General features: G+C 38.4%; 2 long non-coding RNA genes and 1 pseudogene across 2 annotated transcripts in view; all 3 read left to right on the top strand.

Moving 5' to 3' along the window:
- Positions 1-804: 804 nt before the first annotated feature.
- LOC143272134 (uncharacterized) lies at positions 805-13,021 on the top strand. The gene is made up of 3 exons (XR_013049569.1): positions 805-1,065; positions 7,769-7,877; positions 12,923-13,021. It is a non-coding gene; the product is annotated as an uncharacterized LOC143272134 (long non-coding RNA).
- A 482-nt stretch (positions 13,022-13,503) lies between these two features.
- Positions 13,504-22,568, top strand: part of LOC143272135 (uncharacterized) — a 73,926-nt gene continuing 64,861 nt past the window's right edge. The window contains exon 1 of the long non-coding RNA XR_013049570.1: positions 13,504-13,592. This is a non-coding gene — a long non-coding RNA (uncharacterized LOC143272135). The remainder of the gene's footprint in view (positions 13,593-22,568) is intronic.
- On the top strand, positions 13,794-16,506 carry LOC121828191 (succinate--CoA ligase [GDP-forming] subunit beta, mitochondrial pseudogene; annotated as a pseudogene).

Here is a 22,568-nt window from a genome sequence, read left to right on the forward strand (position 1 = left end):
TTTTTTCTTTTTTTTTTTTCCTTTTATTTTATTTTACAATACCATTCAGTTCTACATATCAGCCACAGATTCCCTTGTTATCCCCCCTCCTGCCCACCTCCCCTTCCCCCCAGCCCACCCCCCAGTCCCACCTCCTCCAGGGCAAAGCCTTCTCCGAGGACTGAGATCAATCTGGTAGACTCAGTCCAGGCAGGTCCAGTCCCCTCCTCCCAGATTGAGCCAAGCGTCCCTGTCCCTGCATATGCCCCAGGTTTTAAACAGCCAACTCATGCAATGAGCACAGGACCCAGTACTACTGTCTAGATGCCTCCCAAACAGATCAAGCCAATCAACTGTCTCACCTATTCAGAGGGCCTGATCTAGTTGGGGGCCCCTCAGCCTTTGGTTCATAGTTCATGTGTTTCCATTCATTTGGCTATTTGTCCCTGTGCTTTATCCAACCTTGGTTTCAACAATTCTCACTCATATAAACCCTCCTCTTTCTTGATAATTAGATTCCCAGATGGGAATATTTTGACCATCAGGGGACATTGTAACCAAGACAGAGCTATAGTGGCCTTGGTTGTCTCATCTCAAACTTGCTTCCTAATTGGCTCCATTTCAACTCTCTATGAATATTTATGCAATTATTATTATGTTATGTTTGGCACTAATCTATTCAGATGAGTGATATATATATATATATATATATATATATATATATATATATATATATATATATATATTGAATTAGAGGAAACAGAAGGAAAAATGTCCAAGAGAAGACACGAAAAACAGCGACCCATTTGTTTGCATATATGGAAATCTTATAAAAATACTAAACTAGAGATCATAATATATATGCAGAGGACCTATAGTGTAAAAACAAGAGAGAGAAGAAAAATCAAAATCCAAATTAAAACTAATATTTTGTTTTGTTTTGTTTTTTAAAAAGAAGAAAAGCCCTGACATGAAATTGTGAGACAAGGAACCTCCAGTGATGAAATTCAGTTTTCTATTGGACATCAACTGCTGAGCAAGGAGCCTACCCTTAAGAGTAGTTTTCCCAGTGAGACTCCTTTGGAGGTAACTAATTTTTCTCTTTCAACAGGTTATCTATTGAAGATTGCTACTGGGTTAGGGATAAAGACAAGCATCCAATTCTCTTTCAAGTTCTAGGTCCCTTGTCTGTTGTAAGCCCATGCAGGCCCTGCAAATGCTGCCTTCGTCTCTGTGAATTCTTATTATGTGTCCATCATGTTGATTTAGATGGCCTTGTTTTCTTGTGTCCTCCATCACCTCTGGCTCTTACACTCTTTTTACCTCCCTGAGCTCTGAGGGAAAAGATTTGGTATAAACATCTCATTTAAGGCTGAGTATTCCAAGGTCTCTCATTCTCTGGTAATGTCTGGCTCTGGTCCTCTGCATTTGCTCCCAATCTGCTGCAGGAAGAAGCTTCTTTGATAATGGTTGGGCAAGGCATTGATCTATGAGTATAGCAGAGTGTCATTCGGAGTCCTTTTATTGCAACTTTTTTTTCTTTTTTAAATATAAGTATACTGGATTTTACCCTAAGTCCATAGACTATCTAGTCTCTGTTTACCTAAGCAGTGTTAGACATGGCTTTATCTCCTGGCGTGAGCCTTCAGTCAAGTCAAGCAGTGTCAGATATAGGTTTATCTTTTGGAGTAAGCCTTCGGTCAAGTCAATTATTGGTTATTCACATGAACTTTGTGCCACCATTGCATTAGCATATATTTGACACGAGGACATCCTTGTAGATCAAAGGGTTCATGGCTGAGCTTTACCTTTCTGCCATGCAGAGTCCCTTCCAGTACTGGAGATCATAGATTGTGAGGGTGAAAGTTCTATGTAAGCACCTAGCTTGACTTCTCCAGGTTCAATGCGTTGTTTGGCTGTTGTCTCAACAATGGAAAGTTGGCATTAGTTTGTGGAGAGCAACATATACTTTTGGCAACAGCTTGGGTTGTTTGGGGATTCCCATGGCACCTCTTTGGACAAAAACTCACATACATAGGACCCAGTCCTGGTACCAGAAGCTTCATTTGGTGACAAGAGATGGCCAGCTGAAGCTCTGTTTTTCCCATTATTTGGCAATATTATTTAGATCCCCTCCAAATATATATACATCTTAGGAAGTTTCTACTGTGTCAGATTTCCATATTGCCACTTAATGGCCTTTAATTTTAACTGCTAATACCTGAATTCATTTCTTCCCTCCTCTCTTCTCTGTCCACTTGATCTTCCTGTTCCAGGATCCCCCTGACATTAGTCAATAACTATCTATTATAGTTCTCTTTCCTCAGGAGTTTTATCTATCTGCCCCCTGTCCCTTTTTTTATACCTAACCTCTCTGTTTCTACATATTTTTGATCCATTCTTCTGTTTATGGACATCTAAGTTGTTTCCATTTTTGGTTATGATGAATAAAACAGTAAGGAACATGGCTAAGCAAGTTTTTAATGCTGGTAAGATGAAGCTTTTTTTGAGTATATGCCTGGGAGTGGTATAGTTGGATCTTGAAGTAAATTGATTCCCACCTTCCCGAGGAACCTCCACATGGATTTCCATAGTGGCTGTACACTTTTGTACTCCCATCAGCAATGGATGTATGTTCCTCTTACACCATAGCCTCAACATCATGACATGCCAATTGTTTTATTGATCTTAGCCATTTCACAGGTATAAGATAAAATCTCAAAGAAGTTTTGTTTTTTATTTCCCTGTTGATTAAAGATGTTGAACATCTCTTTAAGTGTTTCTCATCCATTTGAGATTTCTCTAGTAATAATTCTTTGTTTAGATCTGTACTCTGTTTTTAAACTGTTAATTTAAATTTTTAATTTGTTTTCTTAATATATAATTTTTTAATATTTACATATTTTGTATATTAGTCCTCTATCAGATGTGTATGTGGTAAAAATCTTTTCCTACTCTTTAGGCTGCCACTTTTTGATTGATGGTATCCTTCGCTTTAGAGAAACTTTTGATTTCATGAGGTCTCATTTATTAATTGCTATTTTAGTGCCTGTACTGTGTTCTGTTCAGAAAGTCATCTCCTGTGTCAATGCCTTCAAGTCCACTTCAAGTCTGTTCCCCACTTTCTCTTCTACCAAGTTCTGTTTGTCCGGTTTCATGTTGAGATCTTTGACACACTGGAACTTGAGTTTCACATAGGGTGAGAAGTACGAATCTATTTTCATTCTTCTACACGCAGACATCCAATTTGATCAACACCCTTTCCAGAAGATGCTGTCTACTTCCCAGTGGGTGTTTCTGACTTTTTTAAAATTTAAAATCAGGTGTCCCTACGTGTGTGGATTTATGTTTGGACCTTCTAGTCAATTCCATTGATCAACATGACTGTTTTTGTGCCAATACCACATGTAGATGAATTTCTAAATCATCTTAAATAAAAACATGGAGCCAAATATAGGAGTGAAAGCCTTAGAGAAATATCAGAGTAATAGGACAAACTACAAGCTAACCTTAAGTCACCAATTTTGCAGCTTCCAAAGAGAATTACTTCCTGTCTACCCAGGCTTACAAACCTTGCTGTTCTGCCATCTAATTTGCTCTCTGTCTAGCTACGTCACTTTTTCCTGGCAATCTCTGTCACTTCCTGTCTGTATAGGCCTCCAGACCTCTATGGTTGGTACTGGGATTAAAAGCGTGTGTTGCCATGGCTTGGCTTTGAATACACAGAGATCTGCCTTCTAAGTGATAGGATTAAGGGCGTGTGCTACCACTGCCTGACTTCTTTGTTTACTTAAAATGATTTGCTATTCCCTCTGATCTCCAGGCAATCTTTATTTATTAAAGCACAAATAAAACATCACCACAACCATAATGTTTTCATAACTTCAAGTAAGAGATGGTGATGATACCTTCATTGGTATTTGTTTTTTATTATTAAGGATTATTTTTATTACCCAAGATTGTTTTAGATATCAAGTTTTTTGTTTTTCCAGATGAAGCTGAAAATCTTGTCCTTTCAAGATTTGTACAATAGTATGTTAGAATTTTGATGGGGATTTCACTGAGTTCATAGATTTCTTTTGGTAGGGTGGCCATTTTTACTATATTAATCCTACTGATTCATGAGCATGATAGATCTTTTTATCTTCTGATAGCTTCTTCAATTTTTTTCTTCAGTGTCTTAAGATTTTGTTTTGCTTTTTTTGTTTATATGTTTGTTTGTTTTTAATCATGCAAGTCTTTCTCTTGCTTGGTTAGAGTTACCCCAAGACATTTAATATCATTTTAGACTATTGGGAAAGTTATTATTTTTCTGATATCTTTCACAGTTCATTTGTCATTTGTATATAGTAGGAAAGCAATTATTGTGAGTTAATTTTATATCTAGCTACTTTGCTGAGAGTGTTTATCAGCTAAAGGAGTTTCATGGTGGAATTTTTAGGGTCATTTATTTTACTGGCATATCATCTGCTTCTTGCTTTCCAGTTTTATTACCTTGGTCTTCATTTGTCTTAATCCTCTACTTAAGATTTTACGTACTATATTGAAAGTTATGGATAGAATGGGCAACTTTGTCTTGTTTCTGGCTTTTGTGGAATTGCTTTATGTTTCTCTCCATTTAAGCTGATTTTAGCTATGGGTTTGATGTAAACTGTCTTTATTATATTTAGATATGTCCCTTGTATCCATAGTTTCTCCAGGGCGTTTATCATGAAAGGGTGTCGGATTTTGGGAAAGGTCTTTTCTGTGTCTAAGGAGATGATTATGAGATTTCTGTCTTTCAATTTCTTTACATGGTGGATTACATTTACTGCTTTATGTATATTGAATCATACCTGCAACTCTAAGATGAAGCCTTTTGATTATATTGGGTGAGTTTTTGACGTGTTCTTGGATTTCATTTGCAAGAATTTTATTGAGAATATTCACATCAGTGTCAATAAGGGAAATTGGTCTGTGATTCTATCTTTGTTACATGTTCATGTTGTTTGGGTAACAGGGTAACTGTGACCTCATAAAATGAATTGTACATTCTTCCTTTTGTTCCTATTTGGTGGAATAATTTGAGGAGTATTGGCATTAACTCTTTTTTTAAAAAATCTGGTAGAATTCTGTGAGAAAACCATCTGGCCCTGCTATTTTTTTTTCTTTTGATAGATTCTGATAACTGCTTCTATTCCACTAGAGATTATAGGTTTGTTTGAATTGCTTATCTGATCTTACCTTTGGTAAGTGGTATATATCAAGACAACTATCCATTTCTTTTGGATTTTTCAATTTGGTAGGAAACAAGTTTTTTTAACAATGTAATTGTTCTCTGTTTTTCCTCGTGTCAGATGTTTTTTCTCCTTATTCATTTGTACATTTGCTAACTTAGGTTTTCTCTCTGTGCTTTTAGTTAATTTCGATATGCATTTATCAATTTTATTGATTTGTTTTCAAATAAATTGATATTTATTTCACTGATTCTGTGTACTGTTTTGTTGTTGTTGTTGTTGCTTATGTCTGTTTTACATTATGTTTCATTATGTCAACTCCTTTTGGATGTGATTTCTTCTTTTTGTTCTAGAGATGTTAGGTGTTATGTTAAGTTCTTAGTATGACATCTCTACGTTTTTTTGAGATGTAGGCACTCAGTTCTATGAACTTGTCTTAAGTTTGGGTATGTCTTGTATTCAATTCTGGAAAGTCTTCAATTTCAGGCTTGATCACTTTTTCATTCTGTAGTTAGGTGTACAGTTTCAATAAAATTGCATGCTTTCTGTTGTTGTTTGTTTGTTTTTTTCTGTTGTTGATATCCAGCTTTAATCTATGGTTGTCAGATAGAATACAGGAAGTTATTTTAATTTTCCTCCATCTGTTGAGACTTGCTTTGTGTCTGAGTATGTAGTAAATTTTGGAGAAAATTTATATAATGCTGAGATAAAGGTATATTCTTTTGTGTTTTAGTGATGTGTAGCTGGAGATTTCTCCAGTCCTGCCTGGCCCACAGTCAGGACAAATCTCTCTCATCCGCCAGTCCCACAGCTGCTTAGACCCAACCAAGTAAACACACAGATACTTATATTGCTTACAAACTGTATGGCCACAGCAGGCTACTTGTTATCTAGTTTTTATGCATGGCCACAGTGATGAAAGACTGAGTTCCTAAATATTTAATTTCCAGATTTTCCCCAATTGGCTTTTCTTTATTCAATTTCCACTTTTTTCTCTTTAATTATTTTATTCATTTTCTTCCACTGTTTGTGTTTTCATAGATTTCTTTAAGTGCTTTATTCATTTTCTCCTTAAGGACTTATATCATAGTCTTAAAGACTATTTATCTTTTTTCTTTGTGATTCTGCTATATTGTAATACTATGTAGGGTAGCCTTCTGTGGTAGGGTTGTGGACTTTAGTGGAGACATATTGTTCTGGCTGTTATTGATTGTGTTTTTAATGCTGATATCTCTTCTTGTCTTTGATAGATGGATATTTTTTCCCTTGGTTTCTCTTGTTCTCTCTGGTTCTTAGGATTCTGTGGTGGTTATGTATTTCCTGGAATGAAATTCTTCTGGGATCCTGAAAGGTGTGGCATCTGGAGGTTCCAGTAAAATGTATTTCTAGATACTGGGATCTGAGTTAGGCATGGAGATGGGCTGGGGGCGTGGTTGAGTGGTCCACAGGATTGAGGAAAGCAGGGTGTTATACAAAGATCTGTTTAGTCCCCTGAGAATGAAGGCAGAGAGTGAGGAGAGGCTGCAGCTGATGGTCTGCTACAAAGCTGGGCATGAGACTGGGGGATTGGACTAGGAGAAATGGAGAGTCAGGTGAAGATCTGCAGTTAGCCTACAGGCTTTGCTGGCTTCAGTGGCTGCTGTGTTCCCAGGAAAGTATGCTAGAGTTAGGGTCTTGGAAAAAGTAATGAGTCCAGGTAAGGATGTTTGAAGGGAAAGATCTATTTGGTCCTTCTAGTCCACTGAAGTGGAAGGCAGATTGGAGTAGGGAGGTTGCAGCCGGTGGTCTGCTACAGAACTGATGATAAGACTAGGAGACTGATTTTGAAAGAGCCGAGGGAGAGGTGAAGCTCTTCAGTTAGCCTACCTACTTGGGATAGTGTCTGGGTGGCACCTGATAGTGTTGAGAGCTGTGATAAAGCAATGAGTGTGGGGATAGAGGTCAGGAGGAGAAGATCTTTATGATCCACTGCAGATGGGTGCAGAGAAGTTACCCATGTTGCAGTAGGTGGTCTACTGCAGAGCTGGAGATGGGACTGAGTGATCAGATTTGGAGGAAAAGGAGGGGTAAAGATCTGCAGCTAACCTACCTGCTTCCCTGGCTGGAGTTGCCTTCTAAAACCTGGTTTTAATGTCTTCTTTTAGGCAATTACTAGAAGATCTTATTATCCAATTTTAAATTATGTCCATTCCAACTATTTTTGTGAATCTCAGATATCACACCAAAAGCAAAATTCATACACCAGTGTTTATTTTCATGATTATATAAAATCTCCAATTTTGTCCAAAGCACAACCCACTGCAGCACTGTGCCCTGATTTAGATGATCATTCTTCCCATTGGAACTGAGCAATTCTTAGCTGGGTTACTAGAAACAGTACTTCTTTCTTTCTTATCGGTTTATATTCTTCTAAGATATACTCCAAGGAGCAGGAAATTATATTGTTATTGACATAATACTCTAGTTTATTTAGCATGACAACATCTATTAATATTTAGCAATTAAACATCTTCTTTATACCCTAAGGACAATTTGTACAAAATGATCTCAAATATATTGTTTACTGTAAGCAGCATTGCCTTGAAATATAAACCAGCAGCTCTTCTGTGCAAAGCAAGAATACTGAATTCACCCTTGCTGATGACATCTGTCCTACAGCTTCAGGAAAGGAGTTTTAGCCAAGTGAGTATAATGTACACATTCACCTCCCACTGAGTATGCTTGCTCTGGGATCTTATTTAAATACTATATGTTTGTTTCAATGTATACAAGTGTACTTCATGTAGACAGTGTCTGCAGTGGCCAGAAGAAGGACTTCTATCCCTTGAAACTAGAGGTATAGTTGGTTATTATTGGACACCATGTGTTTTCTGGAAACCAAAGCTGGTTCTTCTGTAAGAGCAGCAAGTACTCTTCTTGATGGCTGAGCCATCTCTCCATTTCCCAGTATTAAGTTTTAATATTTATTTGTGTGTGTGTGTGTGTGTGTGTGTGTGTGTGTGTGTGTGTGTGTGAGAGAGAGAGAGAGAGAGAGAGAGAGAGAGAGAGAGAGAGAGAGAGAGAGAGAGAACAAGCCAGCCACACCACAGTGTACTTGTGGAGGTCATAGGCAGAATCTGAGGGATCTAGTTCTTTCCTTCCCCTGTGTGGTTCCCTAGGGAATCAGCTTAGGTTGTCAGCCTTGGTAATAAGTTCCTCTACCCACTGAACAATCTCTCCAGTCTATTATTTAAAGTTGGATTTCTTTCTCTGTATTGCGGAACACACATATAATACCAGTACTTGAGAGATAGAGGCAGGAAAGAGGACACAATCATCCTTGCCTACATTATTAATTTGAGGCCATGCCAAGCTACAGGAGACACATTTTAAAAAAATGGAAATGAAAAGAAACCACCTGGGGTTTATTGTTACTTATTTTCTGTTTTCTACGGATACTGACCATGCATATGTATATACTATGAAAACTTAAAGTATCTCAAAGAGAAATACTAAATACTACCCCTTAACCTCTCCTGAGGTGAAAACTAATTGGAAGTTGAGATAGTAAAATGATAGGATAAAATGCCAATCAATAAAAGTTGCTAGAATAGAGAATGTGGGAAAGTGTTCAGTGAATAATTTACTTGCTAACACTGACTGCGATGTAGATAACAAAACTATGTAAAGCAGAGCCATTAAAACTCCCTCCCCTCGGCCTAATGAAAGTCAAAGACGTCAAATTGACATGGAGAAGAAAACAAATGGCTTGCACATTTTATTGAGCTTTATAGAGTACTAGGAGTTCAACAACCAAATTCAGATTTCGCAAAATCAGATATCATCTTAACATTGGTAAATTTTTCTGTTATTTGTTAACTATTATCAACTTCTCTGTTTATGCTTTGTATTCTTGAAAAATACTTGAAAATATAACGTAATTTTAACTTTGTCAGTAAAAGCTAAAAAGTCAATATTTCCCCTGCCTCACACACTCATTATAAGGGGCAGCATAGTTCCCTGGATGATGCTTAACACTCCACACTTTTTATGTGTGTATTCATTTTATATGCTGTAACCACTTTCACATACTTGTATTCGTAGTTACATGCATGAATAAAAGTACACCATTGTGTTTTGTATTTTTATATGCACTGGATCAAACATATGTATTGTTCCTTAATTGGTCTTGTAAAATTAACAATTTGATTGAGAGATTTGGTGATTTATTGAAGGAGAATGGCACAATATCCTTTATGAAGCTTTTCATAGTGTGGGGCCCTTGTTTGCAGAAGGAACAATTTGTGTGGGTCTGGCAGTTAGCCTTTCTACCCTGTCCACAGTAGAGTAGTTTTGAAATTGGAAACATAGTGATGGAGTTCTGGTCTGTATGATGGGATCAGGAGTAAGGCTTACAGTTATTGGCATTTAGTGTTCTCGTCTGCAGTTACAGCAATGGTAGCCATTCTGTAAAATTATTTTCTCTTCCTCTACATTTACTCTTGTCTTAATCTCTTTCTGTAGTACTACGTATAATTGCATTCTTTCCCCACTTACATCTCTATTATTTTCTTTTATAGTCATAGTTATCATTCTGTCCCAGTGTAGTCCTTTGGGGCTCTAACAAATAAAACTATAAAAGAAGAAAATAGAAGTTTGAAATTTCAGTTGCTTGCTTTTCCATTGTGTGGGCTTTTTCATTTTGTTCTCACAAGTTTGCAGCCACTGAATAGTACTGATAAGAAATAGCCAGCCCCTTTCTCCATCACAAATGGGAAGCAGAGTGTTGTTTATGCCATAGAATCCAGTAAGAAATAACCACATTTTGAAATAACTAATAATTTGTAGGGTGATTATGTAGGCATACATAATAAAAATTATGAATGGAGAGCTTATGTAATGAAATAAAATTTACAGTGCTATGATCATCTGCTTTTACCTTCTTTCTCTAGTAGTAGGAAGCCACTTTTTAAAATTTCTTGTATACTTTCAGAAATAACTCTGAACATATGCAAGGGTATACAAACATGCATTCATACACATATGTTTAATATGTGCTTCATCTATTCCCTTAGTATTATACATACTTACAGACATATATATGCAAAGAAATAAATAAAAAATTTATTCTTAGCTGGGTGGTTGTGGTGCACACTTTTAATCCCACCATTTAGGAGGCAGTGGCATGTGGATCTCTGTGAGTTCTAGGCCAGCCTTGTATACAGAATGAATTCCAGGACAGCCAGGTCTACACAAAAAAATCTTGTCTCAAAAAACCGACAAAACAAAACAAAATTTCATTCTTAGCCAGGCATAGTGACACAGGCCTTTAAACGTTGCTAGCTCTTGAAAGGTAGAGGCATGAGGGTCTCTGAGTTCAAGGCTATGCTGGTCTACATCTATAACTCTAGGACATCTAGGGTTACATACAGAGACCCAGTCTCAATATATATATATATATATATATATATATATATATATATATATATATATATGTATATATATACATACATAAATATATATATTTATATATATATATATTTCCTTGTGTTGGCTAGTTTTATGTCAGCTTGACACAAGCTAGAGTCACAGGAGAGGAGGGAGCCTCAGTTGAGCAAAAGCCTTCATGGGTATAGGCAAGCCTATAGAGTGTTTTCTTAATTTGTGATTGATTGGGAGAGAGCCCAGCCTCATTGTGGGTGGGGCCATCCTTGGGCAGGCAGTTCTAGGTTCTATAAGAAAGCAGACTGAGCAAGCCATGGGGAGTAAGCCAGGAAGCAGCACTCCTGTGTCCAAGTTCCTGCCCTGTTGGAGTTCTTGTCCTAATTTTCTTCAGTGATGAGCAGTACTAAGGAAGCATGAACCTAATAAACCCTTTCCTCTCCAAGTTGCTTTGGTCATAGTGTTTCATTACATCCTTAGTAAGCTACCTAAGACAAATGGATGTCTTAGAGTTTTCATGTTCATACCCACAAATACACTTCATTTGTACTAGTTTATAAACTGTGTGTTATTACAAAGGATTATCATACTTGTTTTGACATATCTGTTAAGTGTAAGTTGTTTCAAATTTTGATATTAATAGTATAGAGGCAAGCATTCCTAAAATTATTTTTTTATATATTGGGATCAGCATAGGATGCTGAGATCGTATTGTCATGAAGTCAAGATCAGCCTGGGCTTCATAGCCCTAGGCCAGGCTTCCACTAGCAGATATTGGCAGCCTAGAAAGCCATTGAGGAGGAGTCTCTTCTCAGTAAGCACTTAGGACTGAAACTATAGGACTTTGGTTACTAGTCAAAAGAATGAGAATTGATGAGAATTGATCAATGTCTCTGGCACTGTGTGAAGACTTGGCATTATAAACTTCCCTAAAGACAGATTGCTATGTAGCTTAGGCTTTCAGGTAAAGAACAAGTATATATACCATTGTCACCTCCTTTTAAGAGTCAGTTCTAATGGGCCTGTTAGTCACTTGGACAGGAAGAGGGACTTCAGTAATTTGTCTTAGAAATTTTAAGCAATAGTAGCAGTAGTATGATACCTACATGTAATTTCTGTAGACATAATGATCTCTCTGGCCAGTTTCAATTCTTACCCCATAAGTATTCTCTTCCACAATGGTTGTTTTGAGTGCTGTCCATTCTCACCACCAAGGTTACTCACTTTACATTGTTATAAACTTCACCTATGTTCTACACTACACTCCATATGTCTCAGATTTCTTCTGATAGAGATTATAGAGACCAGAGAATCAAGGGGAGGCAAGAATGAGATCTCAGTAACAAAACACACACAAAATCCAAACAAACATGCAACCAAACAACTCAAATAAAATCTCATAAATCTACTCTACAATTAAGAGCAGTGAAATGAGAAAGAAGATTTTAGACAACAGGGTCAGGGAGATCATCTGTGTCATGGTAACTTTCTTTTAAAACAGCTGTAACAATGTTCTCTTTATAGGAACTCATAATGATCTATTCTCAATTATGAAATTAGCTTTTTATAGACAGTTGTTCTCTGGGCTTTAATATCATTTTTTTTATATGAGAGAATGAGAAATACCATAGGAGTTTTAGATTTTGGATTAGTTTTAGATTTTCCCAAGGTCCTACTACATACCAGTGGTGTGATATGTTCTATTGAGATCTGATTCTGCTCTATCCTTAATTGTTCCATATTGTATAAAGTGAGGCACTGCCCTGACTCTCTACACTTTACACATAGTTCTCTTACTCCAATCTTAGGATGGAGGATAATTCTACATGAGTAGACCCATGAAGGCACCGTCTCTGCAGATTCATCCATGCAGTGTAGATTATTAAATGATGTATCCTAGGAACAGAGAGGATGCTGTCCTATAAATACATCAGGCTAAACTGGGACTATAGAGAACATGGTCATGCTGAGGTCATAGCAGAATACTTCAAGAACTTATTGGCACATCAAAAATGGGTGCAACTCACAAAGAACTCATACAGTATTGAATATTAGCACCGTGGCAGTGGTGTCTCCCACCACTTATCTGACCACTTGGTTTGCGCATTAGGAGACCTATAGGGAGAGAACTCCAGACTGGCCCTGGGGTTTCAGTCCAGTTTAATCCACAGGGTTGACATGACCTTTTGGAATTGCCATCCATCCACCTGCCCATTTGTCTGGCTGGAGTTCTATGTAGATTCACTAAGACCTGGTCCTGACCTTTACTTCCTCACTTTTCACCATTTCTATTGTTCTACTCTTAGCCTGAAGTTCACCTCTCCAGCTGCAGCAGAAGCAGCAGCAGGAGCAGCAACAGCAGCAGCAGCAGCAGCAGCAACAACAACTTCTTCCAGACCTCCGGCAAGTGTGTGATCCTTCTGCACTTCTGTTGGCTTCTTTACTTCTCAGGACTATTTGAAAGCCTTGAACAAAGCTGTGGCCTTTTTGACCCTTCACAATCATTTTTGTTAGATCCCATAACCTCTGTTTGCCTTTCCTCCTCAGAAATCAGGCCAAGCCCCCTGCAGTCTGCCTCTTAGGACAAGGGACTGACAGGTGCCTGTTGTAAACACTCAGGCCTCAACAAGTAGACAAGCCCAGAGTCTCCCCCACCCTCATCCCTTCCAGGCCCCAGGACCAAGGCAACTTTGAACTAGGGCCCATCTTAGCGCCTGCCTCTGTGATTTCCGGTGGTTAGGCAAGGTAATGTGATACGAGATTTGTCAGCAACCCAGGAAAATAAGATCAGAAGTCCACTTTGTTCTCTGGATGAATTCTCTGTCTTTTCAAGATGTATGCATAGCAGTCTGGCCATGATTATGCTTCTCTCCTGATTTTACAGGAACTGAAGGGATTCTGTCTCTCTCTTCAATACCACTGTCATGCTACACATGATGACCAACTCCATGATGAAGCTCCTCTTTGGACCTGAAGGTTTGCTCTCTCCACTCAGGGCCCCTCTCCTAATAATGCTCTGCCAGATCCTTCCTGTGAATCTGCCATCTCTCCTTTCTTTAAATTATAACAGCTCTCTAACTTGCATCTCTCTCTCTCTCTCTCTCTCTCTCTCTCTCTCTCTCTCTCTCTCTGATAGACATAGATATATAGATACAGTTATCCCGTATTGTGCAATATATGGTCGAGGAGTTAATACCAGTCAATGTGATTGATTTGGAAGAATCTGTATCTGCTTTGGCCAGGACATCAAGGAAAGTGTGACTCTGTGACAAGTGTGTACCAACGAAAAGTGAATCTCTTGTTTCTTTATGACAAGATAGCTTTTGAGCCAGGCATCTGTAGAGTGAAGCTCTCACTCTTCAGAGAAAGTGGGCCACAGGGTCCTACTTCCCTTGCTAACTGTTGTTAGAAATGACTGTTTCCAGATCCTGGAGAAAGACACTTCTGGGCTGTAAAGCTGGTAAGAGGCTTTTGAATAGATTTGCATCTCAAAGGGCAGAGAAAGAATTTACATTTTCAGGTTTTTCAGAGTAAATTCTCTTAGTAAAGAGAGGTCAGAGATCTGGGAGAAGACTGTCTCAAATGTAGTCAAGCTAAGGGGGAAAAGTGAGGTCATTCTGATCAATTTAAATAAAAATGTCTCAAAGTAAAAGCAAATTTTATAAGAGATGCCACCTATAACCTTATCACGGGATGTAAACCCTTGTGAGGGTTGTTTAAATATCAGCTACTTCAGAATGATTGCAAATTGAATTTCAGTAATTAGAAGAATATGAATATATATATATATATATATATATATACAATTTAGGATCCAGCATATATATTTACTACAATTCATATTTCATAGTATACAATTAAGATTAAAGAAATACTATACCAAATAAAAAAGTGCTTAGGCTCTTTCATTTCTATTTATAAACTAACTGTATTTTTTAAAATATTAAAGCATCATGCTTATCTTTTCTCCTTCAAATGCTTTTCAGTCTTTTTAGACCTATTGATGTTTCAATGAATTGTCCATAATTTAACTAGATTGTCATTTTAGATCTCTGATGTTGGAATGATAATTTTTCATTGATGATTGCTAACTTAATGAATGAGAGATAACCACAGAAACATTACTTAATAGTAAATTTGGCATTCATTAGCAAATGTCTAAGGGATGCCATATCAAAAATAATGTGTTAGAAATGACACCTCCCTAGGGCATTGCATAACAATATACTGAAAAGTTCACAGTATTCATTGCAGCAATTACTATAATGATTGTGCCTTTAAATGTGTCTCCACTTGTAAATCTTTGGGCAATTAGCTTTAATAATGCCAGTGTATTTTCACCTATTAAACATCTCCAGAATTTTTTCTAAATGCATAAAATCCACACATCTTACAGTGAATAAAATCAAAGCACTAAAATGCAAAGATTCATAACAAAAACAATCCAAAAAGATGGAAATTGTCAAAATAAGAAAACTTCTACTTTAATTATATTTTATACTTATCTATCTAGTGTACCTTACCTTGTTATTCTGTGATATCAATAAAAGTTTCATCCAAAGGTATCTCAATTATTAATACTAGACAAAGAAAAAGTTTACTTGGTCACATTCTTCAGTAGCTTGAGTATATTTTTCAACATTTCAGTCCTTGTCTAACAACAGTACAAATTTTAAGCTTTGATTTTAGCTTAGAAATGGCATGAAGGGAAGTTTGGTCAATGATTGGAGTTAAGGTCAGACAGATCATGCTCTGAGCATCAAGTTAACCTTTGACTTGGTCTTTCTTTGCATTAATATCAGCTCCCTTCAACTAAGAATAAGAGAGATTTTGCCACTTGAACTGGGACTGAGTAAAATAACGATTCACAGATACCCAGAGGAACCATTAGGAATGAGCCAGCCTTCTGCTTCTTCTGGATTAAGAAGATGCCCTAGTGGTCCTGTTAGCACAGGGCAGTAATCTCCTGTGAGCAACAATGCTCTGTTCTGCAGTCAGTCCAGAAGCAAAGGAAATTGCTTTAAATGATCATATTTTAGCTGAAGAAAGGAAAAAAGGTCTTCTTAACAGTAGCTTGAAAGGGGCTGTTGATTTAACAAAAGCTCTAAAGTTGTGAAACAAGCACAGTTAAAAAGGTGATTGAGCATAAATTAAAAACAAAACAAATTACATAAGAAGATTGGAACACAGGAAGATGAAGCCCTAAACATTTCCAGAAAAATCTGCTTGGCCATTCTGAGTGATTATCTCACAATGGCCTCCTGCTGGTAGGCAGCCCCCAAGGTATTGATTTTGAAGAGCTGGTCTCTTTCAATTCAGAATTTATCTTTAAGGAACAGATTAGAATAATGAATGGATAAGGGACAGACAGCTCAGTGAATGGCAGACAATCTGGGCTTTCTCCATCCTTTGAAAAAGCAGGCTGCAGATTGAATTAGGAAGCTGTCTCATCTCTTTCTGAAAAGTGATGCTTCTTAGGTGGGAGTGAATCTCTTTGGGGAAACTACAGAAGGGCAAGGTGTCTGTTTTGATGCCAAGATAAGTTTATTGACACTACTAAATTCCAACTAAAGGGCTTATTTGCTATGGATGACAAGGGATGGCAAGTCAGAGAATAAGCCCATTAAAAATGAAGCTGCCGGTTATGATCTAACACACTAAGACTGCTTGGGAACAATATTTTCTTTGCAAAAGGTATGGGATTCTCCATGACTACTTGTGACATCATCTGTCCTCAAGGCTGGGAAGCCAGTGAACTTCTTAGTGGTGTAAAGCTCAAGTGTGTGAGGTACCACGGCTCACATCTGACCCTAAGGCTGAAACTATCATTGTCCCCGTTTTTGATGATATGTATCAACTGAAGCAATGGTGTCAATCATTAGGGTTCTAGAGAAGTCCCACAAAAGACCACCATCCATGTATGCAATCAGCAAGAGTGTATATTATCTTGAGAACAGAGGTACCTACATGCGGGGGGGCCTCACGTCTAACTCAAAGGCAAAATGTCATCCCTGAGAGAGGCTTGTAGGCTCTCTTATACACAGCTAAGGGGAGTTTCAGGGACAGTTAGGTCTTCTCAGATATGATTGTCTTACACGAGTGGCAATCATATTAGTAATTCTAATTGGCTAAGGCTAGCAGGGGCTGACTAAGGCTACAGTTTTCCAATTTTGGGGGTAGCCTGGACAATTCTCAGGCTCCAACCTTATTTGGTTATTACCTTAAGCTACTGACTATGGGGTCTGGCTCAGGCCTGGTGCCTGCTTTTCCCCTAGTTCTTGTTGTCGGGAGCATTGGGGACTGGTTATTCTTTGTGGCTTCCTCAGAAACTGCTTGTTCAGTTTCAAGAGGCAGGAACCAGTCTTAGTTCTTACCTGAGTTTTTAGGAGCCTGACATGGTATTTGCCTGGCCTTTTCATCAATAAGCTTGCAAGGAGCTAGAACCCAAGATGTTCCTGGCTATCTCGTGTGAAAGAAGTGGTGTTTTATGAACTGAAGATCTCCATTTGCCTGTGTTACTAAAGCATACATGCAAAGGGGTGGATTGCTTACCATTGTGAAGATGTTTGTTTCTCTGTGCAAAGGAAGCAAAGTGACCAAGAGTCATGCATGAAAAGTTTTAGATAAGAATTTTCCCAAGTAAGGGATATAGATCTCCTAATTCTCATCTGACTTTTATAGTACCAATAAAAGTATGCCTCACAGTTTCATACTTTTCTAGTGGTAAGCCTATTCAGTAGGCAGGTTTTTGACAACTTAGGGGAACAATTTGTGTGGTTAAGTTATATATATATATATATTTAAAGCCAGGATCTGGTTCATGTAGAATAATACTGGCATTGTTAGGCAGCTAGTCATGGATTAGTGGCCTTGGAGGCCATTCAGATGGGCTCCTCCCTCAAGGTTGGCTTAGGGCCCCACCTCCAATTTCTCTGGAAGACATCACAAGTGCTCTTCCTGAAGAACACTGCAGAGAAAGGTGGATCTATCAGGGTTTTGCTTGAACAAATTAAGGGGAAGTCATTTCATCCTGGTCTAAAGAATGGAATCTGAGTTCTATACCTCTGGCCCTGAGTGGAGACAAAACACTCTGATCAGCTCCTAAGGTTAAAACAGTATGGATTATGGTATCCTCCCTTTAGAGTTAAGGGAAGTATCACCTCACAGGAAAGCAGATTGGTTCCAGAGATATGCTAAAGAGATGGGAGGAATAATTATCTCTTTAATGAGATAATGTAGCCAAATGTTTTCCTGTGTCCCACTCAGTCTGCAGCCACTCAGACCTAAGCAAACACACACAGGCTTATATTAATTAAAACGGTTCAGCCATTATCTCAGGCCTACCACTGACTAGCTCTTAACATTTAAACTCAGCCCATTTTTGTTAATCTATGTGTGCTATTACATGCTGCTTCCTGGATGGCAGGCTGGCATCTCTCGACTCAACCTTCTTCCCAGCATTCTCCTTGTTTGCTTATCCTGCTTTACTTCCTGCCTGGCTATTGGCCAATCAGCATTTAATTAATCCAGTGTACAAAAATATTATCCCACAGCAAGATAATGTACTGACTCTTCCCAGGAGCGCGCCCCCCCCCCCTGCAATCCCACCCTTTGCTGTTACTTATAAAGCTCATTCTGTAGCTATGTAAAAGACAGCCTGTTTCTCTGAGAAATAACTCATATAGTTTTTCCTTTTCCTCCTTTCTGTTTGTTTTTTGTTCTTTTGTTTTTGTTTTGAATTTTTTGTTGTTTTTGTTTTGTGGACACTGGCTAAAGCATGCTTTCTTTGTACTCTGGGCATTCACTCTTTCTTTCAAGCCCTCCCTTCTGTCTGCATCTGTATGCAGAAATCCCATCTTTATCATGTCTGTCTGTGTCCTTGGCACCTAACCCAAAAGGCTAGCACCACTACTCCCTCTGTTTTTTTTTTTTTTTTTCTCCAAGTTCCTCCAAGCAACTTATTTTTGTTGTTTTTCAAAATCAAATAAAATGGTCATTTCCTTCTGAGTCACATATTAAATTCTTTTGTTATGGACACTAAGAATCCCAAAGAGAACCCTGATTTCTCAGTACTAGGACATTTAACCTTCTGTAATAGAAAAATATTAGAATGTGTGTGCATACACACACACACTACATACACCACATACAAATTTACAAACATATACACATACATACTACACACACAGAACTCACCACATATATACATATACCACATATACACCACACTACACATACACACATGCCACACACATATACATAAATACACATACACACATAAGCACACATCCATACATATATACACACATGCACATACGCACAAGGCCCATCAAGCTGTATTTAGAGACCCATTGAATACCACGCAGGATTATGCTATGAAGATGGAGAAATGAAATGAAAGTATTGTGGCTTGTCCCCATAAACTTAGTTTTTGTGGTGAGAAATTTTAAAATGAGACTTTTGTTTAAATTTTAATAAATCAACTATTTACAGTTGATGGCTGCCAGGGGAGAGAAAATCAGTTTTCTTTAGGGCATGGTCCCTGACAGGTTGACAATGTTTCAGTGGATGTTCTGTATTTATGTATAGATGGGCAGTGGCAGCACTAAGTGATCTCAGTGAGTTATGAGAAAAACAAAACAAAAATGAAATAAATAAATAAACACACATCATGTGTCCTTGCACAGCCCCAGGGACTTGGCCTGATTGGGGACCATTAATTAGCTAATGAAGAAACCACAAACATCAGACACATGGACACACAGAAAAGCTGGGGTTAGGTGAACTGGGCTCTCTGGTGGACATACCAGAGTACCCGGCAAGATCAACGCGGTTATTATATAAAGTTGAACACAGAAGGGGTCACTGCACAGCTGCATAGGAAATTATTACCTTAGATAAATAAGGAGTCAGAATTATCATCTGCAGCTGAACAAGGATGCTGGCTTAGCCAATCTTAGGAGGTGCAGTCTCTTGGGAGACAGTCTTAAAGGCTATCTGGGGCATAAAGCTATAATGGACATTTTTTTTCACAAACCATCAACATCAACACATGCACCAGTGGAAGGTATTGCCATCACTCTGAGCCTCACTCTAGAGGGTGGAGGACAGAGAAAAGATTTGCAATTTTCCTATTGGTCTGTGGGGCTCTGGGATCCTTGCTTAACATGTCTGTGCCAATCAGGCCTCCACTCACTAAGGCTTCCTCTGTTCCCCACAGACATAGAGTTGGAAAGGAGACAAGGTGTGTGTTTGGGAATCTAGAAGAAGTTGGAACAGAGCAATAGGGTGGAGAAAAGACTGTAATAAAATTACTTTATATTCCCTCAGAATAAGAATAAGTATTATACTTAAAAACATTAAAATTCTGATCTGTATACAAATTTAAATAAATTCCAGGTAGCTTTTCTAGAATCAGAAGCCTGATTTTTTTTTTTTTTTTTTGCACCCTGATAAGCCTCTCTGTTGATGCAGCAATCCCAATCAAATCAAATCAGACCGAATTAGAAAAAGCCCTGGTTTAATGAGTAAAGTGTTCCTAGGTGATTCTTCAGCCCCCTAAAAGAAGAGACAGGGACACGAGATAGGAAAACCATCTGTCTGTTTTCTGGGATGCAGTTTAAATACCCTGTGGAGCCAGGCGGTGGTGGCGCACATCTTTAATCCCAGTACTCGGGAGGTAGAGCCAGGCGTATCTCTGTGAGTTCGAGGCTAGCCTGGACTACCAAGTGAGTTCCAAGAAAGGCGCAAAGCTACACAGAGAAACCCTGTCTTGAAAAACCAAAAAAAAAAAAAAAAAAAAAAAAAAAAGAAAGAAAAAAAAAACTCTGTGGGAGTGGTTTTGAGCATCTCTGGAGGAAGAGCCATATTTGGCAGGCATTGAAGGGGCGGGTTTGGGGAAAGAGATAGGGGAGGGGAGTTGAGGTGGATCTTCTACCAGAACATTCCAGACTCTTTGGGTATATGAACGCCAGGGTGCCAGGGCCTGAAGTGGATCTTCCTCCAGAACAAAGTCTTGAAAGTCATTGAGCAGAGACATCTGGCTTGTGAAACAGGAACTCAAAGTAGAGGGCTCTGGTTATGGATGCAAAGTGTGTCCATAAATTGGACCAGTCATGACTTGGCCACTCCTGCAAGTTCTGTGCCACCATTACCCCAGCATGTCTTACAAGAGGGACATTGGTCCACTCAAGCATGTGGCTCTGGCAGGCCTTGCCCTTCTCCCCGATTCCCTCTGCTAAAAAGCATTAGACTGCATTCCTGAAGCTAGCCCTCAAGGTCCATGCTCTTATTTGGCCAATTCCTCCTCCTGAGGTTGACTATCAAGGTGCAGCTATCTAAGTATTGAAGTCCAGCCAAAGCCCCCTTTGGCTCACTCAACTAATATGCCTATTTAAAATTAAATACCTCATTCTAACAAGGGGTTTCTCATTTTTATCTTTTCAAACCTCCATTTTTGTATGTGCCATATCTGTCTCCTCTCTATCCAGAGACAGATCTGGATAGAGAGATTTATCTCTCTGCGATAAATACCCCTGCCCCCTTTCCCATGCTCCCTTCCCTTCTCCTTCTGCCTCTTCTTCTATCTCCTGTCTTTGTCTCTTATTCTCTGCTCTCTTTCCCTCTGGGGCAAATAAATCTCCTTTGTGCTGAGAACTTTGTCTTGGGGTATCTTGAGCTGACTTCTAGGTTCCCTACAGATTATAGGTCTAAGGTTTTGTGGCTGGGTTGATGACCCAGTCCCCCTGCTGGAATCCTTGCCTGGTTATAGAAGATGGCCAGTTTGGGGTCCAAATCCACCTTTAGTAGGAGACTTCACTGGGGTCATTCTCCTGGATTACAGAGAGTTTCCAAGGTGGCACACATGAATCTCCCTGGGAGGGGAAAAGAGAATGTTCTAGAAATTCTAAGAAATAATTTAAAGCCTACCTGAGATGCAGACTGGGGGAGCTGAACAGATGTCACAGTGGTTAAGAGCATGTGCTGTCTCTCTCAGAGTACCCAAATTTGATTCTCAGCACTCATGTGGTAACTCACAACCATCTCTAACTTCAGATTCGAGGGATCTGTCTTCTTCTAACCCTTACAGACACCGAGCAGGCCTGAGGTGCACATACATCCCTGCATACAAAACACTCATACATATAAAATAAAATAAATAAAATATTAATGAAATTAAAAAAATCCCTTATTGTCAAAAAGAAAGAAAAATGACGAAGGCTGGTCAGAGTGGTCTCTGGGCATTGTCCCTTCTTATTCTGTGAGAATGTTTTGTTCTGCAAGTCTCTCTGGCCATAGTTCACTGTCACTCATGGAAGTGATTTCCTCCACAATGGTCGCTTTGGCCACTGATGATTCACATAGTGTAGGGTTGCTCCACTTCGCTTTTTACTTTGTGATAACCATCATTTTCATTTATTTTATTTATTTATTATTTATTTATTTTTGTTTTTTTGAGACAGGTTTCTCTGTGTAGCTTTGGAGCCTGTTCTGGAACTCACTTTGTAGACCAGGCTGGCCTCAAACTCACAGAGATCTGCCTGGCTTTGCCTCCCAAGTGCTGGGTTTAATGGCATGCACCACCACCACCCGGCTTCATTTTCCATTTTGTTTGTTGGTTTCTTTCCTTCCTTCTTTCTCTTTCCTTCATTACTTTGAAGACAGATTTTATGAAAGGTAAATATAATTTGTTTTCATTTGAGTTTGGAATAATTTAAGATTATTTTACCTAGTTAAATAAATAGGTAGTGCTTTTTATTTTATTTTGGGTAGAATATTTGTTTTAAATATTTTACTTTCACTTTATGTCAGAATACCTATACTATTTTTTTATCAGATCCTCTACCCCATTTTCTTCTCTCTAATTTCTCTCCTATCCAACTTCCTACTCTCTTCCAATTTCATGTTTTTTTTTTTTGTTTTTTTTTGTTTTTTTTTTTTAAGCCACCGAGT

Source organism: Peromyscus maniculatus, chromosome 3 (genome assembly GCF_049852395.1).
Source record: "Peromyscus maniculatus bairdii isolate BWxNUB_F1_BW_parent chromosome 3, HU_Pman_BW_mat_3.1, whole genome shotgun sequence".
NCBI classification, from domain to species: Eukaryota; Metazoa; Chordata; class Mammalia; order Rodentia; family Cricetidae; genus Peromyscus; species Peromyscus maniculatus.